The following is a 16,887-nucleotide window of genomic DNA, read 5'->3' as shown; positions in this document are numbered from 1 at the left end:
ACCATATATCCTACTCTAGCAGCTGCTCAGCACTGCCCCTGATGGCCAAAAGACCGTACTGCACTCTTATTTTCTGTCACAGCAGTCAGTGGCTTTCTCCGTCTACTGCCAGATCTGTTCACAGCACTAAAAACACAGGTCCTATAATGCTCTGGGATTACCTGTCAGTTAATAATAAAAGTAAACTAAAAATCCAACATGTGTTTTTCCCCCTCAGTAAAGCTCAGTGCTGACAGATGAGAGGAAATCATTTAAAGATGAAAGTGCTTGAGGTGATAGTCAGTGATTATGTTGCTTTTCATAAAACATTGCAAAGTCAGTCATAAGCACTGCGGCTTCACTTCTTATTTTATCACAAGCACTATTTATTTATTTATTTATTTATGTTGCAGATTAATTTCATGATCAGTGGGTGTGTAATGAATTTCTGCTCCCAATGAGAGATAAATGAAATGATAGCATGATTTTTCAAGCTAGTGATAAGAGTTTTTTTTTTTAAGTGGTCCAAATAAATATGTTTTTTCTTCTGTCTGTCTGCCTGTCTGTCTGTCCGTGTCCCCAAAGCCCAGGCGGTCGTTAAGGAAGTGGGCGTGGCGTCGTAGCTAGGGAGTGACGTCAGTGGGAGCTGTTCAAACTGGTGTGGTGCTGAAGAGACAACTCCGCTCGTCGCTCCTCTCTCCGGGCTCCTCTCCGCTCCGCCGCCCCGCAGCCGGCAGCGGCTCCCCGCACACTGGATCTCAGAGACTCCGCTGGCCAGACACCGTGTTTTACCGCTCAGCTCCTGAGGACACGGAGGAGAACAGCGATCCGCACTGTTTACACCTGAGCACAGCCTCATCTGGAAGAGATCTCCAGCAAGTAAGTCGCCTCTTTGCTTTCATGTCTCTCTATCCAGCCTGGCGGAGCGGACTGAGGATGGGCTCTGTGGTAACAGCCCGGCAGAGAGGCTGATGTGGCTCTCGGCTCGGTTGCATTACAGTTCCAGATCCGTGCTGGTAGCCCGGAATTACCCGCCCGAGTCTCCGCTGAGGCGAGTGATTGTCTTAAAGCCGCGCCTAAATCTTTGCCCTCGCCGCTGCCTGCGCCTGCTGGGCTCCAACATTTGACTCATATTTGCATGAGTAAGAAAAGATCCCAGTGGTCATACATGCGCTCTTTCCCTCTCTCTCTCTCCCTCCCTCTCTCTCTCTCTCTCTGCTTTGTTGGTGCGGCTGTCCGAGGAACAGCAGAGCAGAAAGGCAACTCATTACAACCGAGAAAAGCAAAGACTGATAACAGCCTACCTAATAGCAATTATGTCTTTCTGTGTGTGTGTGTGTGTGTGTGTGTGTGTGTGTGTGTGTGTGTGTGTGTGTGTGTGTGTGCGCGCGCGCGTGTTTTTGTTGTGCGTGCGCGCGCGTCCAAATCACACCATTTACACAGCACAAATGCAACAAACACTATCAATAGTTTTTTTCCTCTGGTCATTCTAGACTGGTAGATGTGGTTTGGCCAGTTTGGTGACCCAGAGTCCACATGGCGCACTGGGGGAGGACAGCAGACATACTGGGACTGTGCACTTGCTAGCCAGCTGGCCAGTCACACAGGCAGCCCCCCCTCCCTTATGTATGTGTGTGTGTGTGTGTGTGTGTGTGTGTCTGCAATGCCTACATAGCTGATACAGCAACATGCATGTACTTTAGTGGAGGAAGTGCATCAGAGGCGGTGAAATCTGTGGAGAGAGGCTGTGTTTTTTGTTTCTTCCATATCCCAGAGCGTTAGGCGTGGCTTTGCTCTGCTCTCTGCTCTCCTCCTCCTCCTCCTCCTCCTCTCCACTGCCATAATACAAACCTTGACATTACCCAAAGTGACAGAGTGGTAGCACGGTGCACTGGTGAAAACCATGTTTCCCTTTCCTGAGACACCGCTGTTGTTTCCAGATGGCTGCTCTTCTCGTGCCTTTCATTGGTGACAAAAGCATTTTTCAACTTCTGAACTCTTCCATACATCGTCTCTTGCCACTTTACCTGCCAGAGGCCCAGCTTCTGTTTTCCACCAGGAATTCATCACATTTATGGAAGCAGGACACCACCAAAATGACTTTAGTTAGTTAAAATTGTGAGAGAATGGTTCTCCTTAAGTGTGAATTTTGGATTTGGATAGACCCACATGGGCAAATGTGAGACAGCTGACATAGTTACACTGTATTTGCTGTACATTTCATTCACATTCAGACTTCTCCATCTCCATCTCCACATTAATCCTGTGGCCTCACCATATTTGCATCTGACTGTGTGCAAAACAAGGAGTTTTTCCAGTGTCTTTATATTGGCCTGACGGAGGACTATAGGGCCTCACAAGCTGTCTGCCTCTTTAAATCTACTTTTATTAAGAGACCGTACCTGTTATTGTGCATGTTTTCCCACAGCAAGCAGTCTTATTGTCGAGCTGCCAGATCATTTCTCCTGCCTTTCCTCCAGCTGCTGGTTTCCATTCATTCCACTACGATATGAAAATGAACTCTCAGAGACTTCAGACTTTCTTCACACGTTTTGAAACTGGGCGGACTCGGTCTCTGCCAGAAAATAGTCCCCGCGGAAACATTCAAAGCAAATGTTTCCACAGCCAATTATCAGTTCTGTGATTTATTAATGTTTACGACTTTGTTAGCCACAGAGGCGGAACATTATAAGGCGGCTGTTTCAACCAATAAACAGAGGGATTTTGTTTATATTTTGTGAAATCTTTGCCCCTGCAAGATTTGCTAAATGGTTAGTTGTGATGTAAAATGGGGGGTAATCGTAGTAAACAGGTCAAATATTCCAACACACTGGCCTGGTCCTTTGAGACAGAACCATCTCAGCCTTGCTCTCACATCCTGATATTCAAGTCACCTCTTAGACTTTTTTGTGGGTGAAACTTACGTCTTACATGTCACACAAAAGTGTTTTATTTTCTCAGGTGTTATTTGGATTGCCTCATTGGGAGGCTCCCTGTGTTGCAGTTTTGCACAACAGGTGCTACAGAAATGAATCTTGCCTGATTTGTAGGTTATTTTACTGAGATAATTTGGCTCGATGGGCATGTAACTCGGAATACGTGTCTATGCTACAAATGCCAAAACACCATCAGATGACAGCTACTTTACATTTTACAGCTGTAAAGAAGCTTTCAAAATGTCCCTCTGTGACATTTCCCAGACCCACTTTCTGTGCAAACCGATGCTGTTAGATGTTCAAAATCACACCAGGAAATAGCAGTGACAATTATATTTACCTCAGTCAGCTGATGGTGCGTTGACCTTTTCTGGCCTTTTTGGTGTTAAAAAAAAAAAAAGAGAGAGAGAGTAAAGGCAGGTGTTTGAGGGGAGGCTGGGCAGGCGCGTGGGTGCGTGGGGGATGCTGGCTGGCTGGGTGGGGATCCTGTTGGCCCTGGAGCCCAATGACACCTGATAGTGCAGGATCTGGTTTCTCTACCTGTGTGCAGGTGGAAAGTCATCAGTAATACTCTGATCAGCTGTAGTGGGTATCACAGTGTAACTGGGATCATTATCTGATCGTAACTCCATCAAAGCCACTAATGCTTTCACTCAGACTGGACCTGTGGGGTCAACGTGGGCTCCTCTGCCGGTGGAACGATGACACTCAGGGGAGGAAGGCCACAATTTTGATTCCCGGTTTGCTGAAATAAAGCCTTCAAATGTGCAGTTTCATGTTATGGATGTTCAGATAAACCCATGTTAAAATGACGGTCTTGGTGGAAATTATCGTTCATTTGGAAGATTCAGTTTGTTCACCGAAATGATTTGTTCTCTGATTCAGTCAATATTGTGTTCAGTGGTCCTGCACGGGCCCCTCCTCCTCCTGAGCACTGAGTCACTCAGTCACCAAACCAAACACTGTAACTTGAGCCTCAGCGTAATAAGGGCGAGAACAGAAATGCTATATTAATTCTGTGCCATCAGCTGTAATGTGTTTGCCTCCCACTCACACACATGCTTGGAAATCATTCATAGATCGTCCGTTCTGTGAATCGTGTGACATCTTGCACACTTTCATTTGCAGAACGTGCTTTACTCACCAACTCAACTATTGCATCTTCCTGCTGAAAACGAAACTTAACTGGGCGTTTGGGTGCGCCTGTTCTTCACTCCAGCACGGCCCTGTGTGTGTGGGGATAAGGAGCTCTTTACTTCGATGGCGCCGCGGCCTCGCCAGCTGAGTCGGCTCTGTGGAGTCGGGTCTTCATTTTGCTCACTCGCTGAACATCATCCTGTAGTTTGAATCTGGTTATGAGCCGATCCCACATATCATGAGCAAGGGCCCCCTGTGCTCCCCTGTATTTTCGTTTACACACCTGGCAGGTGAAGCGTGGCGATCCAGCAACAAAGTAGTTCCACCGCCGAGCAAGCAAGAGGGCTGGGAAAGTGTGTTGATGATGATTCTCAGACAAACGTTTGTCATTGTGCATTCTTCAAAATATTTTTTTTTCAGCTTTTGGTCGCCGCTCAAAATCATGTTGTTCACAAAGCTTGAGAAAGTGCTCTGAAGGATGCACAGCAACATGTTTGTTTTGATTTCACTCTCAGCCTCCTGGCGTTCAGAAAGGTGGAACTGCCTTTGTGTCACCCCGGAGCACCACTGGCTGGTGACACAGTGGCAGTGCTACAGGAGAACATACTTCCACTATTCTGGAGATCAGGGAACTCTAAATAACAGGGAAAGTGAAACTAAAACAAAAATGTGGTGTTCACCCTTCAAAACATTTTTTTCTGCTTTGTGTCACTGCTCAGACTTTGTGCTGTTTTCCAGGCTGGATCTTCTCTCAGCTCGTGCACTTTGGAGCAGCACACTCCCGGTGAGGAGCTCCCAGGTCAGACCTGGAGGATCTAACACACTCGTATGGAGTAAATACCACAAGAACCCACACTGCTGCTTTAAGCTGTGGATTCCCTTGTGATAAGACTCTGTCCCACGGAGCCATATGGGAATATTTCTACCGCTGTTAATTTAGGATTGAATTGTACAACTGTCTGCGCTGCACAGAGATAACAGCGATGAGAGCTAAAACCTCAGATCACAGTGGTCATTCCTCTACATTATCTAATTGAGGTCATTTGTCGTGAATTAATAATTTAATTAAACCGTTCCTCTTGTTATGTTACTCCAAATTTCCCGATCCTTTGCTCTAGATTAGGGGAGGCTCCAAAAAAAAAAAAAAAAAAAAAAAAGTGTCTGATAGATGAGAGCGCTGTGAGATTACAGTTTGTTGTCCACAGCGAGACGACAAACACGGGGTCTCTCTGTGCACACGTGCCTCTCCGCTTCTCCTCCTCTTTCCTCCACAAAGTGCTCTCATTTGGAGAAGAGTAAAGCACATCCTCCATCTCTCTCTCTCTGTCTCTTTCCTGTGCAAAGAGAGCAGCAGCTAAACACTATTGATCAGTCTCTTTCTTCCATACAGTCTGTGACTTCACCGACTTCTTTATAACGCCAAGCGATTTAAAGTGACAGTTAACCCAAAAACAACATCTAACCCATTAAACATCTTGAACTCAGGACTGTAGGTCTCACACACAGTGTAGGTAAAAACCCTGGCATCCACTGAGTAAGAGTTTTCCAAATTTACCACGGCATTTGACGTGATAAAATACCGAAAGTGTTTATGGACGAACAGGCGTTTTGTATGGTCTGCTTCCAGCAGGGCGGCGACAGTTTGGACAGTTTAAGCGATTCTGTGGCTCTAAAACCATGACATAAGACCACAATCTTACAAACAAATAAAATATTAGGGTTTACATGTTTTTTAGGTTTCTGGTTACTGTACTCAACTCATTTGTTAGAGTTGCTGTTTGTTAGGAGTGTAGTTTTGTTGCTGTTGTTGTTTACGACAGGTGGTAATTGTATTTGCCTCAAATGTGGAGCCACTCATCATTTTCAAAATTCAGGAATCAGGAATGGAGTTTGGACCGAGCCGCCTTATTCTGCTTTGTTTCGTGCGTTTGTTTTAAGAGGAGCACATTTTGAGGTGTAGCAACATGATGTGACACTGGGTATTTTTTGTGGCGCGCCCACCCTGAGCGAGTGTGTGTAGGCTGTGTGTAATGAGCAGGCATATAGATAGCCTTTATGATTACAGCCTGTACGTACTGTAACCTAATTAGACCTTGTAGAGCTTATTAGAGAGCAGGCCGAGCTACAACAGTCACTTAGCAGCCTCTCCTCCGCCCTTCCTCTCCTCTTCCCTCTTTCATTTACTGATCTGACTGGATGGGCTTCATCTTTTCATCTTGCTTTCGTGCTGGAGGGTGTGTGTGTCCTTCACTTTGTATCTATACCTCTCTCTCTCTCTCTTTTATCTATTCATCTATGTCTCTCTCTCTCTCTCTCTCTTCTCTCATCTCTCTGTATGTCTGCCATCCTCCCATCTTCTCTGTCCTCTCCATCTGTCTACCATGTTCCCTGCATTCATGCTGGCAGCTTTATGTGCCAGCATGGCAGCATGGGTGGATGTCAGCTAAACTGTATTTATCCCTTTTTCTATGTGCACCGTCCAGAGAAGAGCGATCCAGCGCTCGGAGACAGAGAGAGCCTGACAAGATACAGTATTTAAGAAGATTTCACCAAATCAAACTCACTCACTGCTTTGTCTCAGTTAAATGCCGTGAGAGAACTGGTGGAAATCACCTGCGAGATTCAAGCTCGGCTCATCCCAGCTCATCCCAAATTAGACTAGATACACCATTCAAAGCATATTTTAAAGGAATACTGCAATTTTTGGGGGGCAAAATCTCCTTTTCCCGTCTTCCCCAGACTGAGACCAGATGCTGGACACCATTTCCACCTCTGGACGTCCCCTGGTTCAGTTCCTATGGGTGGCACTTCCTGTTAGTTTAGCATAAAGTGCACTTGCACAATAAAAAGGGTACAGGAACTTGTTGGGTTTTTTTTGTTTTTTTTTTTTATATACTGGCATAATCTGCCTTGTTGTTGTTTGTTTATATGCCACAAGTAGCAGCTGTTTTTCCTCATTATGTTTCTACACTATATAGAAGCATATGTTCATGGAGGAAACATCATCTGTGTTTATTCTGCACTTTTTCTCATGTACACTCAACTTTGTGTGGCGCACCTTTAAATAAGTGAGTAGTAAAGCAAACATATCACAGGAATTCAGTTTTCCCTCTGTTGGTATAAACACATGATCAAAGATGATTCATGCAGACTTTTTTTTATAGAGTGGTTACATTTAGAGGGATTGCATTTTTAAAAATCCATTCCTCTCCAGACTAGCGGGGGTTAAATGATCGTAACTGATTGGCTCTCCTCATTAAGGAATCCCAGAAACCCCTCCAGTCAGGCCACTTTGCAGCATTTGACCTGGAAATGTTCCATCCAGCAGATTTTGCTCAGTTTGAATCAGAGGAGCTGGTTTTGTTTGCAGGTCAGGGTCCAGGACCTGTGATCCCTGAAGTTACCAAACGCACTGGAGGTTTGATTTTCTGAAATATTTCACAAACCAGCTGACATGACGAGCTGCCAATCAGTGTTAATGTATCGACTCCAAAAATATATGACTGCAAATTACAAATGTAGCCATAATATCATTACATGTACATAATATGAGCAGGCAGTTTCAGTGACATTTGGCCTTTCATTCAGAACAACTGCTGAATTTACAAAAGTGCATGTTGCTGAGTTCCAACGCGTTTCTGGTTTTAGCCGTCAAATTCCATCCGTATACACTTTTAACTAAATTATATTCATTTGCAAAATACCAGGAATCGTGGTCGATGTGAGAAAAATCACAAAAAAGAATGCAAGGCCCCCTTCGGGATGTGTAAAGCCTCAGCCAACATGGAGGAACGTGTGACCGTATGGAAATCAGCGCTGCGACGCCGCTCCACCTGACCCGTCCCTCCCGGGGCTCCGCTGCCTCGGCGCCCTCTCATCCCTCCTGCTGCTGCAGAAAACAAACACGGCGAGGGTCAGCAGACGTGCAGGTGGGCGGGAGCTGCAGCCAAACGCTCTAAAAATGTAACGGCATGAAAATCACAGCCGGCGGGAAGCCAGCGCTCCCAGTTTGTCACGTGTTCCCAGTTCGTTACAGGCTCAGAGATGATCCTCACAGATTTTTTTTGGTGCTGTTTACATTCATGGAACTTGTGGTCCTGTTTTTTTTTTTTTTTCTGCTTTTATTCCCACTGAGCGGTTGGTAATCACATTTTCATTTTCAGTGATTTCTTGATGCATGCAGCCAAACTGAAGCTAACTGACTCCACCACACGGCTGTCGATTTCATTTCAGAATGATTCCCTGATATTCTTCATTTGCGTTTTTTTGTTTGTTTGTTTGTTTTGTTTTCATATGGAAGGAAGTGATAAGCCATGAAGCTGAAGCTACAGCTGAAGATGCGCCGTGCGATTTGAGTTTCTGACCTGATACCTGAGCTACACGATTCACTCATCCACAGAGTTGGACTGAATTTCAGCCTCGTCGTTTTCCACTGCAGAGGGGAGTGAGGACCAATCAGCAGCTCCCAGCCAGCCGGCGGATGTGCAGGTGAATTTCTGTCAGGTCACAGGTTTCAGTCGGCTGTCGCACCGTTAAAGCAGAGCCTTGAGTCGACTCCCTCTGCACCGTCAGGGCCTTTTCTCCTCACTGTGCAGGAGCCCCAAACTCAGCCTCCGAAAGCACCGGAAAATTCATCCAAGGCGCCACGAAGCTCAGACTCTGCAGCTTCAACACATTTTCAATCTGAAGCTCAGCGACAAAGTGATCCAGGTAAACCAGCAGGAGCCCCGAGTGAAATCCAACAAAAAACAGTTTCCCTGCACGTTTGGTTCAAGTGATCCACTGGGCCAACAGCCCTGTGTGTGTGTATGTGTGTGTGTGTGTGTGAAAGAGAGAGAGAGAGAGTGTATGTCTTGAGAAGGTTTAATCATTAATCTAAAATTACATGACAATGATCAGAAAATTAGCACTCAGTTAGTACATCAAATACAAGAAAATTAGAAAAAAGAAAAGATCAGAAAAAAACAACGAAGCAGACAAATTAGGAAACAAATATAAAACAATGATCAGAAAATTAGAAAAAAAAATCACAACAAAAAGGGGCAAAAAGATAAATCTGCATACAAAACATAAATAATTACAAGAAAACTAGATTTTCAATTAATACAATTGTGAGTTTAAATTCAATTATTAGAAAATTATTAGACATTTTTTTGAGCAAGACAACTGATAGATAGATAGATAGATACTTTATTCATCCCGCAGGAAATTCGCACTGATTTCTCTCCTCTATACCGACTCTTTTTAGCGTTTTCCAGAGAGAAAAGTATTTCAATTGTCCACCATTATGCTCCGCCTCTGGCTCAAAAACCTATTACTTATAATCAGGACTACGTAAAAAAGCATAGAAATCATTTTTATACTTGATTCTTTGGTTTAACATCAAAGAGTTAAAAGACTCAACAAGTAGGCAGCCCCTCCCAGGTCAAAGGTCGACTTACGTGCCCATTAACCCCACTTGTGTTCTGTGTCACATAAAGGAGATTAAATAAATCATCTCATGCATTGCTCTTTGTTGCACACGTTTACACAGATACACACACAGACACACACACACACACACAGCAGCAGCATGCACATCCAGACAAACAGACCCGGGGTCAGCGGCGAGCAGACAGCTGAGGTGCTGATCACAGAGCCGCCGCTGCTCTTCGCTCCGCCCTCACTTGGATTATTCCAGATGATGCAGCGTTCATAACACACCCTGAGCAGGAGGCGGGGTCTGCATGTGTGTGTGTGTGTGTGTGTGTGTGTGTGCAGCCTGTCTGTGTGTGTGGAACTTTAAGCACGTCTAACATATTAAAGTTGAGTTATATGATGGGATGCTCAGTCGGCGCTGCTGATCTTTAAACAGATTAGCGAAGACAAATGAGTGGAAGCTGGAAACACGACAGGCCTCATCTTTGATTCATCTTGAAGGGAGACGACGCCGAGACTCTCCGCCGAGGCCGACTCCTTGGACAACTTCCAAACACGGTTCTGCCACAGTTTTCCTGGAACATGTGTGCAGCTCCTTTGGGTGCAAAACCCTGTAAATCCACAGTTAGTCTGACTGAGTGTGATCGCTGCAGCCTCCGGGTTTCTCTCCGCAGATACTGATTTCTCTTTTTTTACCACGAGCAGTGGAAGGAGACCTGTTCACACAGGTCAACTCACCTGCTCAAGATTACAGCATTAACACATTCAAACTGGGTTTTTGGGAGGGATTTGGAAGGGCTCTGTTTCCTCTTGCTGATGACGGACTGGAAGGGACTTATGCTGGATTATATTAATTTTGCTGAAATATGTGAGGCACAGTAAAGCTAAGTTTGGGGCAGACAGCTGTGTGGTGATTTTGGCACAGAGAGCAAACTGCTATGGATGTGTGTGTGTGTGTGTGTGTGTGGGGCTGGGAGGCAGGGGTTAGTTGAGTCCCTGCTGCTGTTGGCAGGTCAGTGTGAACAGACTGTGTGAACATGGGCAGATTATGTTTCCACCAGCGGCTCTCTCTACACCTCAGCTGAGAGGACAACAGAGAGGAGGATTTGGTTTTGGAGGAGTGAAACTTCCAGCCAGCGGTTTGAACAGACATGACCGGAGGTGCGGGTGTGTGTGGAGGCTGTGTGTGTGTGTGTGTGTGTGTGGACTGTGGAGTTCATGGGTCCTGTGTGTGGCTGAAGGAATGCATCAGTTTTGTTTTGCTTGTTGATCGTCCTCTTGATCGACTCTCCTGTTGAGTGATGAGGTCGCTGGCATGAGCATCACCTTGTGGCCCAGGTACATCACTGGCTCTTCTGCTCCGTGCTACAGGACAAACTTACTGTCCCCAACCCTGCCCCCTCAACCCCCAAAATAAAGAATACAGATCTGATTTTGCATACACTCTCATATCAAGTATAAAGCAAATTCTCCACACAGCACCCCAGATTCCATATTGGGTTTGAGCTGGGGAGGCAAACTGAGAACCAAAGCCTGCTGGCTGTGCGAGCCGGCGGGAGGCTGGGCTCTGAGCCGGGCCGGCCGCTTCAGGACAGCAGACGGTTTCCTCTGCTGCTGTCAACAAGCTGCTGCTTTGTTTACATCGGCTACATGAATGTCAGTGAGCTCAGTGTGCAGGCTGAGGGGGGGGGCGACTCGGGATACAACCTGCTGACCTGCCGCTCTGTGTGCCGGAGCAGAGACGCTGTGAGCACGGAGAGAAACCAGGCGTCAACACAGACACGTCCATACACCTGCCATATTGTTTCTTCAAACACGTTTTATATCCACTGTCCTGCTGGTTTGCGCTCAGACTCCGGATCAGAGCGAGAGAGAGCCGGACCACGACTTCTGGCTGCTGTCAAAACAGAGTGCAGTACAGTCTTTTGTCCATCGGGGGCAGTGCTGAGCACTCGCTAGACAGAGCGGAATATAAATGCAATAAAATGATCACTACATTCTATATATTTACCAGAAACTGGATTATTACTACTCATTGTCACACAGCTCAGTGTTTATAATGAAGTCATAACTGTAGGCTGAAATCCAAGGATGTAAAATTATGGAGATTTCAGAGGACTTATGTAAGTATCGAGGCTGTGTGTTGTTCATCAGGGCATATAGAAGTGTTTACCTTCTTAACCACATGGAAATGATCTTTGTGCTCATTTTCACCAGTACATAAAAGTTATTATCATTCAGACAGCTGATTTCCTAGAAAAGTCCCACTGACCACTGTTCGTTTGAGTGCTCAGCCCAGTTTTAGCGCTGCACGTCGCCCCCTGGAGGTCACCTCACATATTCTTGCAGACGGAAAATCATCCTTTATAGATATATAGTTTTTATTTTCATTACTGATAGGAGCAGATCATGTGAAACGCATTTCAGAATAAAACAGTCGTACACACCTTAATACGCCGCATAGTCACACAGATGCACCCAGCGAATTTCTGGATTCTCTCTGGATTCTCTCTCATTGTTTCATGAGGGATGCACTGATGAATTAACTTCATTTTTCCTGAATTGTTGGAGAGGTATCTATGTTCCCATTGTCCTAAGTTCACAAGGTCCTCCCCAAGGTTCCCATTATGTGCCATGTGGAGCTGGGGAACACAGGGACTTGGGAACATAGGAGCCTTTGTCATGATCCTATTATGTGCCATATAAATCTTTGGAACATAGGACCCTGGGAACATGGGAATGACTCCAACTGGGTTGTTTGTTTGCTTGTGTTGAATTTTTCTTTTGTATTTGTTTTGGCACAGAAACTGAGATGTGTGAGTGTTGGCGAGGCGGAAAAACATATACCTTGTTTAATTAGTTTAAAATGTACAGTGCGGAGAGGTCCCCTGTTGAGGAAGAGGCCACAGGTGGGACTGCCTGAGCTGCATTATTCCTCAGGTGATTTGCATTTGTTGAAATTTTTCTTCCATTATTTTTGAAATTATTTTGTGCATTTGGAGCACTATTGACTAAGACACTGTAAATAATAATAATGAGATGTGACCTTTGAACTGGGACTCAGCTGCCATGTGGAGTGGGGACAGACTCCATGTGCAGCATAAACTATGTTGAAGCTATTTTCACTCGGGATAATCTCCTGCACCAAAAACCTGGTGCTTCAGTGGTTTGCTGGTGGAGTGGGGTCAGGAGGAGGTGTGCTGGGTGGGGCCGCTGCCATGTGTGTGTCAGATGTGGTGGCTGCGGTGGGTTTAATGTTCAGTCCACAGACTTAAAACACACACCAAGCACATCTGAGCAGCGTACAGAAGCCATGCACAGCTATTCCCATGGCCTCTCATTAGGCTACCTACATGCACTACAGGCCACGCTCTGACCTCAAAGAATATGTGTGTGTGTGTGTGTGTGTGTGTGTGTGTGTGTGTGTGTGAGGGGCGTGCAGGGCGAGAGGCGGTGCGGTAATTAGTGAGGCTCTGAGGTTGGAGATGACACTGAAGCCGGAGGGGGAGTAGCGCCCCCGGCTGAAGGAAGGAAGGCCTGCTCTGCCTCTCAGCTGCTCACTCGGGACGTTAATGTGATTGTCAGCTTCCTGTTTACTCTCCGCTTCATCACGTCTGTCTTCAGAGGCTGAATCAGGATCAGCATCACCTCACCGCTTGTGTTGCCCAGGAGGAGCTGAAAATAATTCTGCTGGACGAGTAAAAGTTACGACACGGAGCCCATGAGGCACATGAGGCAGCTTTTATTTTGACACGTTGTGTTTTACTCTCTGAACAAAACTGCCTTCATTTCTTTTATTATAAAACTTGATAACTTTGACCTATAAAGATGAATTGTTTTGCCGGAAAGCACAAAGGCTCATCTAAAAAAAAAAAAAAAGAAAAAAGAAGAAAGAGTCCAAAAAAGGAATTAGAGGGAATTAGCTATAGTAAAGAAAATAGTAAAGAAAATATTTTCAATAACAAAATAACAAAATAAAGTAAAATTAAAGCTTCTTACAGAACAAAAGCATGATGATATAAATTATAGAAAATGTATTTGAAAAATATGAAACAAATTGAAAAAAAATGGAAAAATGTTATGAATTCAAAAAAATAAAAAAAATAGAATTACAAAAATAAATAAATATATAGTGCAGCAGCTTCACATGAATGGCTTTCTACATGCACACCTTTACAAAAACAAAACAAAAAAACAGAAGAGCAAGGTGCTTTAAAGAAACCATCACCGAGCTGCAGATCGATATATTAAACACAAAAATGCTTACATAAACACTTTGAGGCAAACATTATGACAGCAGAGAACAGGGTTTGTGCCTCAGCGGTTTCTCAGGTTTTACCAGGAGCAGCCGAGTGGTCTCCCCTCGCCTCAGCATGGCCTGCCACAGGAAGCGGCATCGCTCAAAGGTCAAAGGTCACACAACAGAAAATACAGCTATCAAAATAAAAGCTCCCCAAAAGAGACATAAATAAAAACAAATATATACCTGAGCAGAGATGGGGCAATGGATTATTGGTGAAATATAAACCTGTTACATTAATACATCAGGCTGGATTTCGTTAATAATCCATAATCCAGTGTTCATCAATTGGTATTGCTGGGCATTTTAAATATTTAACATGTAAAATTTGCAGCAGTATCAGTGATATGTGGCTCCTCACCAGCGACAGGGTTCATCCTCTGTCACGGCTCTGGGAGAGCAACAGGGCGGCGTAAAATAAAAAAACATCTCATCTTCAGTCTCTCTCTCTCTCTCTCTCTCTCTCTCTCTGTTTCCCAAACACTTACCTGTGTTTGCTGTGGCCTGAACTTTGGGCCGTTTCCATAGCAACATCCAACACACTCAGCGACGGTGACAGCCGACCAATGGTCGTTTGCTCCTGTCACCGCTCGACATCCACCGCTTTGTTCTCCCTCTCTCTGACCTTTTCCTCCTCCCTTTCCTTCAGATTTGTGCGTTATCACAGCCGGCCTGTTAATGACAGCAACACGCGGCTCAGGTGAGACAAAGGACTCGCCACTCGCTTTGTTCCACTTTGTTCCTATAAATGTAGCTGACAGAAAGCAGTTCAGTGCAAAATGAGATTAGATGCAGGGACTTTGTCAGAGCATAAATGCAGGGTTAAAGGGATAGTTCACCCATTTTGAAAAATGGGATGTATCATGTCAAAATACAGGGTTCTCTGTGCACTCGGTTGTTGTATGCATGTTTAAGTTTTGGAAAGTGATGTTTAACCTTCTTTGACTGGATTAAGTTAATGGAATGTTAGCCGGGGGGAAGTCCAGCTCAATGGCAGGAGGCTAACCGTTAGCATTTAGAGCATCCAGCCAATGTCCAGCACCACTACTGTCCTACAGAACAGCTGGAGGGGAGTGAAATAATATCACATTTTTCATTATGGGTGAATTATCCCTTTAAGTAATTAGTTTGCACCCGCCTATTTCAGTGATAAGTCGGACATCCAAATATTAATAGCCACATTAAAGCCAAGGTTTAGATCAAATAAGTTGTGAAAAGGTCACGATGTATCCCTGTGATCACTGAGTGACAGGAAAAAACTAAGTATGCTGGGAAAAGAGAATTTTTTAAAAAATATATGCTTCTAGAAAATCCATTTTGTTGCTGTGTTTGCTGCATAATTGGATCAGATCTTTTATTTCGATGTCTTACTGATGGCAACGCTGTTTTTTTTTCCTCTATCCCATACTGAGTAATTATAGCGCAGGCTCCTCCAGCTTTGCGTCTTTGGATATAGAAACACATTTTCCTCTTTTGATTTCACGTTGACACGGTGTGGGCTCACGCTGTTATCCGTGTTGCAGCGTGCCATGTGAGATCAATGATCCTCACCTCTGGCGCTTCATGGGAGGAACTAACTTTGGTTTCGCTTCTCTTGTTAAAAATAGGATCTGTGTGTTGCTGCGTGCACGTGTCTATATGCGCAAATGTGAGTAGGAAGTTGTGAAGCGTTTGGAGAGGCTACACTCCCACTCGCTGACCTATGTGCTGCTTTAAGAAGCTGTGAAAATACTGCACCTTCCCTCCAGTTTCTCACTGCCCTGGCACTTTAGGGAAGGGTGGTGGATCTATTTTACCTCTCGTCCTGAGAAAGACGCTGCATTTCACCGTCCGTTGAATGACACTTGGTGAAACGGTGGAGAAAAGGAAGCAAGAGGAACTGATCAGTCCTTGTAACCGTTTAGGCTTCTTTATATACATCAGTTCATTTACTGGAAAGACAGGTGAGCAAAAACAAACAAACAAACAAAAAAAACTTTCAGCTGATGCACATAAACTCCATTTACTGTCGGGCCAGCTGCCCTCCCCTTCCTCCTGCTCTCTCTTTCATTTAGTTACTGCCTGCACATCTGATTTGAGTTCAGAGCCGAGGCAACCAGCAGCAAATTCTTTTTTAAAAATGATGTATTTATTTATTTTGTAATTCTTAAAAAGCTGAAATACAAGGGGAGATGATCTCAAGTTTCTCTGTTCTACCAGCCATCGGTTGTATTTATCTTAATATAAAGTAGTGAATGTGACTGGCAGGGTAGCCCTCTGAGACCTGAGCACATTAACATGGGAAAAAGGATGAGCAAGTGACCTGAAAATTATAAAGGAAGTATTAAAGGAATACAGTGCTAAAGAAAAATGACCATAGAATTGCCCAAAAATGACCAAAATTAGTAATCATGATGATGCCAGTGGAATGAAAAGGGAAAAAGACATTTTGTTCAGATGGGGAAATAAAAGCTGAAATCTGGGTTTCAAACAGTTCATTTCCTGTAACACGTCACGTTCAGCTATGAGGAGTCTGGTTGGCCGGTGGAGCAGTGAACCTGGTTGGCATGGTAACCTGCTGGACATGTGACTCCCAGCGCTGATCCGGCTGCTGAAACAGCAAAAGAGGCTGTCGAACGTCAGAGTGAACCAGCTGATGAATGGGAGCGGTTTGGTTTGGTTGAGCTTGTCTGACGGTGTTTTGACATCAGATCAGCAGGCGGTTGTTAGTCTCAGCAAATGTGGAGCAAATCAATGCTGACCGATCCATACTGGTCTGTCTACTGGTCTGTCTGCAGCCAGGCCAGAGAACAGGGCAGTCTGTGTGTGTGTGTGTGTGTGTGTGTGTGTGTGACTTTGGGGGTGGGGGAGGCGTAGCGTGCTGCTACTGGTGCTCGTCCTCATGTAAAACTAACGCCCTCCTGCTTGTGAATTGACGAGTTAATGCACTGAAAGTGAAAATGTCTTCATGTCGCCGTGTGTGTGTGTGTGTGTGTGTGTGTGTGTGTGTGTCGGGGGTCGTGGGGTCAGGGGTTGGAGTTTAAAGAGAGCGGGGGGGCTAGAGGAGGAGAGAGATGACCTGTTTGACACAGGAAGAGAGAGAAGAGGAGATGCCCGGCCCTCAATCTAAATTCATTT

The 16,887-nt window shown here is 45.0% G+C and overlaps 1 protein-coding gene across 1 annotated transcript in view; it reads left to right on the top strand.

The window, feature by feature from the left end:
- The first annotated feature begins 641 nt into the window (after window positions 1-641).
- Window positions 642-16,887, top strand: part of smpd3 (sphingomyelin phosphodiesterase 3) — a 64,723-nt gene continuing 48,477 nt past the window's right edge. The window contains exon 1 of the mRNA XM_030054659.1: window positions 642-858. The gene's annotated coding sequence lies outside the window, so the exon portion shown is untranslated. The remainder of the gene's footprint in view (window positions 859-16,887) is intronic.

This window comes from Myripristis murdjan, chromosome 6 (genome assembly GCF_902150065.1).
Source record: "Myripristis murdjan chromosome 6, fMyrMur1.1, whole genome shotgun sequence".
Lineage (NCBI taxonomy): Eukaryota > Metazoa > Chordata > Actinopteri > Holocentriformes > Holocentridae > Myripristis > Myripristis murdjan.
Note: the sequence above shows the minus strand (reverse complement) of the source record. Positions and strands in the feature narration are given on the sequence as shown.